This window comes from Myotis daubentonii, chromosome 5, assembly GCF_963259705.1.
Source record: "Myotis daubentonii chromosome 5, mMyoDau2.1, whole genome shotgun sequence".
NCBI lineage: Eukaryota > Metazoa > Chordata > Mammalia > Chiroptera > Vespertilionidae > Myotis > Myotis daubentonii.
Genome location: NC_081844.1, coordinates 90,093,077 through 90,100,301, shown reverse-complemented (window position 1 = coordinate 90,100,301; position 7,225 = coordinate 90,093,077). Strand labels below are relative to the sequence as shown.

The 7,225-nt window shown below is 54.4% G+C and overlaps 1 long non-coding RNA gene across 1 annotated transcript; it reads left to right on the top strand.

The window, feature by feature from the left end:
- The first annotated feature begins 2,466 nt into the window (after window positions 1-2,466).
- On the top strand, window positions 2,467-5,670 carry LOC132235840 (uncharacterized). Its single transcript, XR_009453107.1, has 2 exons — window positions 2,467-4,132; window positions 4,986-5,670. It is a non-coding gene; the product is annotated as an uncharacterized LOC132235840 (long non-coding RNA).
- Window positions 5,671-7,225: the final 1,555 nt, after the last annotated feature.

Here is a 7,225-nt window from a genome sequence, read left to right as displayed (position 1 = left end):
TTTCTGTTCTCTATCTCCTTCCACAGGTGGGTGAATTCGTTTTTAACTCCTATGTAGTCCATCTGTCAAAATAAACCCAACAGTTTGAGGAAGCCCTGCACATTCTGTCCTGCTCTTGAGGCACAGATGCCGTGAATGTATTAAGGCACTGAGAAGTCCTTCGATTTCCCAATGCACAATGGGCCCCATTTGATATAGTGGGTGCCTCTGCAGACAGACACCCTGGTCCCTGTGCCTTTGGGGTGGCCCCCACCAGGGTGATGTTTTAGTACCTTCTCAAAGCCCAGGGCACATCTCAGTGAGCTGGCTGAGGAGCACCTCTGTGGTGTGGGGTAGGCTGCCTGTTTGAGTCACTGAAGAGGCAGAGACAAAAGGAGTTCAGGTGATGAACTTCAAACCCAGAGCCAGTGAGTCAGCATCTCACCCCCAGCGTCGCTCTTGGCCTGGGCAACCCTCACAAGCCTGGCCCATGCCAAGATCCTCAAAGTTATGAGCCCTTAGAACCTCCCCTCGGATCGCTGACCACATTCTGCTTCGAAGGAAGCGCTGACTTGGACTCAGGCCATACCAGTGCCTTTGGGCAGCTCCAGAGATTGTCCACTCTGTCTGTCCTGTCTCGTTCCTTCATGTCATCTGGAATCTCTTGGCGACTGCTGCCTGGAGCGCCCTGTTGGTTCCGAGTCTGATTCTGTGCTCAGCTCATTGAACGGGGTGGAGTGCGAGTGCTAGGATGGATTGGTAATGCCTGCCATGGTTACAGAGTAAGAGGTCGTGGGTTTGCACCAAAATCACAGCCTGACTCCAATCTGTGGGGCAGTTCAGAGGCCTTTCCCGGGGTTGAGGGGAGTCATGAGAGGGGGCTGTGCTCTGCAGTTTACAAGGAGAGCTGAGACGTGAAGGAGACAGTTGGCAGCACCTGCCCAAGCCAGCCTCAGCCTGCCCGCCACTCCCACAGCCTCCTCAGAAGCAGTCCTGCTGTGCCAGGTGACCCCACCTCCCTGGTGAGGACCCAATCTATAGGCAGATTCACCAGCCTTTAGGGTGGCCTGGTGGGAAAATTAACTGCCCCAAGTAGATCCTCTTGGGAAACATGAATTCAAGGCAAGAGTAGGACAGTTGGTCACAAAAAACAGAAGCCGTACAATCGACAAAGAGAAGTGGGGAGAGAGAGAGAGAGAGAGAGAGAGAGAGAGAGAGAGAGAGAGAGAGAGAGAGGAGAGAAGCTGAGTGGGTTAAGGGTACACCCAGGAGCGACAACCCTCAATTCCTCAGTTCCTGACACACCAGTCCCCTGAGGGTCCCCTTGGGCAGGGTGTGGGGCCAACAGCTATGCCTGCTGGTTTATCAGTTAGGTCCCCGTAGCCCACTGGACCTGTTTCTGGCTAAGGGATTTTCCTGCACTGAAGGCTGAGGGCTGGGGGCTGAGCCCACCTTCCAGGCCTGCTCCAGTCCCAGGCTCCAGCTGTGGATGTCACCGTGGGCTCCTGAGGACATGTCGCGAGATCACCGAGTCGGGGTGACTAAAGGGACAGGCAACTCCAGTCAGAACTGTTTCCTGGGTCACCTGCCCTCAGTTGGGGGTCTAGTAACAGATTTCAGTGGGGGGCAGGGGTGGGGCTTTAAGACAACGTGTGTGAGTTTGTTGCGGGCTGCAATCTGGTTTTAGCCTTTCATTACTTGTAGAAGCACTTAGAATGGGGCCTGGCACAGTTGATGGGAAAAACAGAAGCTGTTCGATGGACAAAGAGCAGTGGAGACAGAGGAACCCAGGCTTGTGTCAGGAGCTGAAGGAAGGAAGTGGATTTGGCCCCTGCCCTCATGGAGCTGGGAGCTGCTCATAGAAACAACAGACCCAAAATGGAATCCCTTTTGCTCAGCGCCACCAAGGCCGAACGCTTAACTTCATTACCCTGTCAACCGCTCCCAGGAGTGGCATTTTAAACCAATTAGTCTGGAATGTCCTAGTCAGCACTGGTGAGCTAATCTGTCTGTAAGAAACCCCCGCCTGCCCCTAAGGGAAGGTGACTTTGCCTGAAATAATCCACTCTTTTCCTTGTTTTGTCCCACCCCCCTTTCTGCCTGTAAAACCTTCCATTTTGTACAACCCCTGAGGTGTCCTACTTGCTAAATGGGATGCTGCCAGATTCACAAACCATTTCACCCAGCCAATTAGATCTTCAAATGCACCCGGCTGAATTGTGTCCTTTAACAGAGCCTAGAATTCAGGGGCGGCTGAGGGCCCCTGCCCACCTTTGTCTTCCACACGGTGGGAAACCGGTCTTTTCGGGGCCTGGTCTCAGCCAGCCTCGGTGAGACCGACGCCCACCCCCACACATCCAGTCTTGCGTTAGCCCTCCTGCCCGGCCTGCATTGCTACGTGCTGGGCAAGGGTGGAGGCTGCCCACGGGGAGGGAGGCATCCTGGGCTGTGGGTGGGGAAGGACACCGCTCAGCGGGCAAAGGGATGGAGGAGGCGGGCAGGCAAGAAACAGACGCACCAGGCGCAGTTGTGGGGGCGCCTGCTATCGAGTGGCCACGGTGTGGCCAACACATGCTTGAAGGCACCTCTGTATTGTTTCCGAGCTGGGTGCTTCACACAACAGTATTCGTCCTTGCACAACTCCTGAGGCCAGAAGCCCAAAAGCAAGATGTCAGCTGGGCCACGCTCCTTCCAAAGACACTTCCTCGGCTCTTCCAGCCCCTGGTAGCTTCCAGAATTCCTTGGCTTGTGGCAGCACGACTCCAACCTCCGCCTCCGTTGTCCCATAGCCCTCTCCCTGTGGGTCTCAGTGCCCACATTTCCCCATAAAGACACCAGTCAGGGACCTGCCCTAATCCAGTCTGACCCCATCTTAACTGCTCACATGTGCCAAGATTTCATTCCCTTCATTCATGTTCCCTTCTGGCTGAACATGAATTTTGGGGGTACACTAGTCAACCCAGTACAGTCCCTTCGCCATCCTCTGTCAGAGTGTATCTGGTGCTGTTTCCCTCATTTTCCAGATGGCACTGGAGGAGGGACCAGAGCCACCCTCAGGAGGAAGAAGGAAGCACAATAGGACATCCTTCTCTGGGCAGTGACGGGGCTGCTTATCAGCTGGGGTCTGGACTTCAGCCTCCCAGCCTCTGCTCCTTTCTCCCGGCCCGCTCAGCCCCTCCCAGCAGCAGGCAGGAAGCAGCTTAGCCTCATGCACTGCTGAGTCTGTTCTGTGCTGAGCTGGCGGGAATAATCCAGCAGCAGCAGCAGCAGCAGGAACTCGGGGGGAAAACCAGTGGCTGGAACAAGCTGGAAAGAATTTTATCTGGGGCCCACAGAGGTGAGGGCCGCAGAGGCCCACTTGCCTGGAAAGGGCCCTTATCTCCTCTGAGAGGCGTGTGTGTGTGTGTGTGTGTGTGTGTGTGTGTGTGTGTGTGTGTGTGTGTGTGGTGTGGCGGCCAGAGGCTTGGCGGGGTGGGGCCTGGCCCTGTTGCCTGCCCTCAGGCCCTGCCCAAGCTTGGGAGTTGCTGATTCAGATCATAGGACAGGCAGGGCCCTTAGGACATCTCAGCCCAGGGGTATCAAGTAAGTGTGGCTCTACCACCAGATTCCCTTCCTCTGAATTCTCCTTAACACAGTGCCCCACGCAGCTACCATCAATCAATTGCAGCTGAGACACCAGTTAAACCAGTGATGGCGAACCTTTTGAGCTCAGCATGTCAGCATTTTGAAAAACCCTAGCTTAACTCTGGTGCCGTGTCACATATAGAAATTTTTTGATCTTTGCAACCATAGTAAAACAAATATGTATATTTTTGATATTTATTTTATATATTTAAATGCCATTTAACAAAGAAAAATCAACCAAAAAAATGAGTTCGTGTGTCACCTCTGACACGTGTGTCATAAGTTCGCCATCACTGTCCTAGGCACTTTTCCATGACTCTCAAACTTTTCACACAGGGTGACAACCAAGCCTTCCTGACTCTCCACTCCCCGTGAGTCATCCCTGGCTGCTGCCAAGAGGCAGGTTTCACAGCTGCTGCGCTTGCAGCCCCAGCTGGCATCAGGAGACAGCTGCTGTGGCGGGACCCACCCTGCCCCCAGGCCAGCTGGTCCCTGTGCTGGGAAAGCTCAGAATGGTTTTGAAGTACAGGTAGGAGTTTGCCTGGTCAAGAGAGTTCAGGGAGGGAATTCCGGGTGGAAGAGTCAGCATATGCAGAGGGCCAGACAGCTGAAGGGAGGAAGGGGTGGGAGGGGGAGGGGGGCTGCAGGGGCTGGGAGATGGCAGGGACACGCGGAATCATCGTCCCTAAGACCTGGGTTCTGGTCTTGCTGCGGCACCTGGGGCAAGTCCTTGCTCTTCTGGGTCTTGGTGAGTCCATCTGTATGTCAGGAGCTGTTCCTGCCTTGTCCCAGGTTCCCAGGGCCCTCTTCCCCTCTGACCTGCCAGTGCAGGGTACCACAGGCTGATCCTCAGAGCACCCAGCCGGGCTGGGTCCTAGCCCAGCTGTCCCTGGTCCTCTGCACAGGTCTGGTGTGGAGAGAGACACTGTGTCCTCAGGAGGAGCCTGGCACAGGGCACCAGCCACCATATACCGCCCCTGAGTGAGTCATGCACCCTCTCTGGGCCCTCCCCTCCGCAGCTCGACAGCTAGTGGGGCGTCTGGAGCGGGGGATGCCTGCACAGCCCAGGAATGTGTTTACTTCCCCCTGTGCAGGGAGGAAACCGAGCAGGAGCACGGCCCTTGCTGGATTCCTTCCCCGCCAGGCCAGCAGGCCTCTCCTCCTCCCCGCCTCCTCTGCGGGCCGACCACATTGTTCTAGGCAGCCCCTCCTCCCAGCTACATTTGGGGGCTGTCCTGTCTCACTTCATAAACCTCACCCAGTTAGGACCACCCGTGGCCTGGGACGGGGACCTGCTCTCCCCCAGCTCTGTGTCTACCCCTGTGGGACCCTGACAAGTCCCTTGCCCTCTCTGACCTCAGTTTCCCCTTTCTATTATGCAGGGATGGGATGAGGTGAGCTCTGAGGGACCCTTCAGTCCTGGGAGTCAAGGGTCTGTGACATCTTCCAGGAAGGCAAGGTGATCTCATGGCTTTGAGCACGGTTGTCATTCATTCACCAACGTGTCAGCCCCTGCATGTCCTGGGCTCTGATCCAGGTGCTGCCCATGGAGCAGCAAACGAGACAGATGCCATCCCGGCTCGGTGAGGGAGGGGGATGGGCGTGGAGTAAACGCCTCATTATAAACTGTGGGGGCTGCTAAGGAGAACACTCATTACAAAGGAGCTATCAGAGAGGGAAGAGATGAGGGGTGAGGGAAGGGCTCTCCCAGGAGGTGACATTTAAGCTGAGATGTGGAGGAGGAAATGGGTGTGTGCATCGAGAAAGGGGCAGGGAAGAACATTCCAGAGTGCAGGGTAGACATGGGGTCTGGCGGGGAGACTTTACAATTAGAGCCCTTGGGGCCTTAGAAAGGACCCCTAACCTCCCTAAGGCTCGTTGTCTTTATTTGTGAAGTAGCAATAACATCTCACTGGGAAGATACTCGTGAGGATTTAATGACATTGCTCCCCCTGCTTATTTGGGGTCTCACGGAGCATCAGCGCCCAAGAAATGGCAGCAAAGTACCTCATGATGCTCTGTGCATATATGACGTGTTTCTGTTGGTCTCTTACATTTTATAATCCACTTGCCTTTTTCTTTATCCTCCTCCTATTTTTAACTTGCACTATCATGCTGCATTTTATGTATGCCTCTCCATTTCTGTAAAGGGGATATTATTTCTATTACTATTACTATTATGAAAGTGCTTTATGGTGTGTAAGCTGCTATGCAAATGTGAGGAAGTCTTAGCACATATTCCAAGTGTCTCAAGCTGCATTGACATATAATATATTGTATCACAGAATCCAAAGCTCCTTGTATCCTGAAGCCTCACTCACATGCTGGGGAGCTGTGGACATTGGGGTGCCCTAACACCTCAGGCAGAGTTAGACATGTGGGCAGGGAGTAAGTCCTGGGGAGAGAGAGGTCTCCAAGGGCTGGAGGGCAGTGGGATGGTCAAAAGCAGCACATGGTCACAAAGTTCGAAGGCCTGGGCCTGGAGAAACGAGGGTTATGCTTTTAATGCTTCTGCCTCCAAGTTCATCTTCTTCATTATCCTGTTTTATTTGAAATGTAATCTTCTAAACCATCATCTCAAATCCCCTTGGGAAGCGGGTGGGTGGCAGTGGGTCACAGATGCCTGGGGGTCCAGAGCTGACAGCCTCCATCTGGCTCCACCTGCTCATCTCCAGGGAGGTCCCCACATGTGTGGATGTGTGAGGGTGCGAGTGTGTGAGTGTACAATAGTGTGAGTGGCTGACAGATGTAAGAGCTGCGTGTGTGAGCACTTCTGTGAGCTGCGTGGGAAAATGGGTGTGCGTCAGCCCTAGCCGGTTTGCCTCAGTGGATAGAGTGCCAGCCTGCAGACTGAAGGGTCCCAGGTTCGATTCCGGTCAAGGGCACATGCCCAGGTTGCTGGCTCAATCCCTGTGCAGGAAGCAGCCAATCAGTGATTCTCTCTCATCATTGATGTTTCTTTCTCTCTCTCCCTTTCCCTTCCTCTCTGAAATCAATAAAAATATATTTAAAAAAAATAAAATGGGTGTGCATCAGCATGTGTTTGAGACTATGAATGTGTGTGAGCTGTGTGTGTACACAAGTGTGAGTGTGAGAGTGCTTGTGAGTGTGTGTGGTGTGAAAATGGGTGTGTGCATTCAGGTGTATTTGTGTGAAAGTGTCAGAGTAGCTCATGGCGGGTGTGTGCTAGCATATGAATGTGCTGGTACATATATGAATCTGAGTGTGTGCGTAGGGCGTGGCTTGTGTGGAAGTGTGTGTTCGTGTGTCTGAGTGTGTGCGTGGGTCTGTCCTCCCCACAGCACCAGCATGATCTGTAGAAAACACACAGGGATCACGTCAAGACCTGGTCAAAGACCCTGCAGGGAGCCCACTGCCCCTACAGGTGACCCGTGACCCTGCGCCATGGATGGTCCGCACTGGTCACAGCTGCCCTTCTCTCCTCGCCCTTGGACCGCCCTCCGCAGTTTTAAGGCCGCCCTGGGAGGGCTCCTCCCGGGGCTGGAGAGCGCGGGGGTGCGGGCGGCTGGGGCCCAGGTGAGAGGACGCTGACATGGCAGAGGCACCTGCGAAACGTCCTCCCGACAGCAGCGAGGCTGAGACTCTCCGGCCTCCGCTCAGC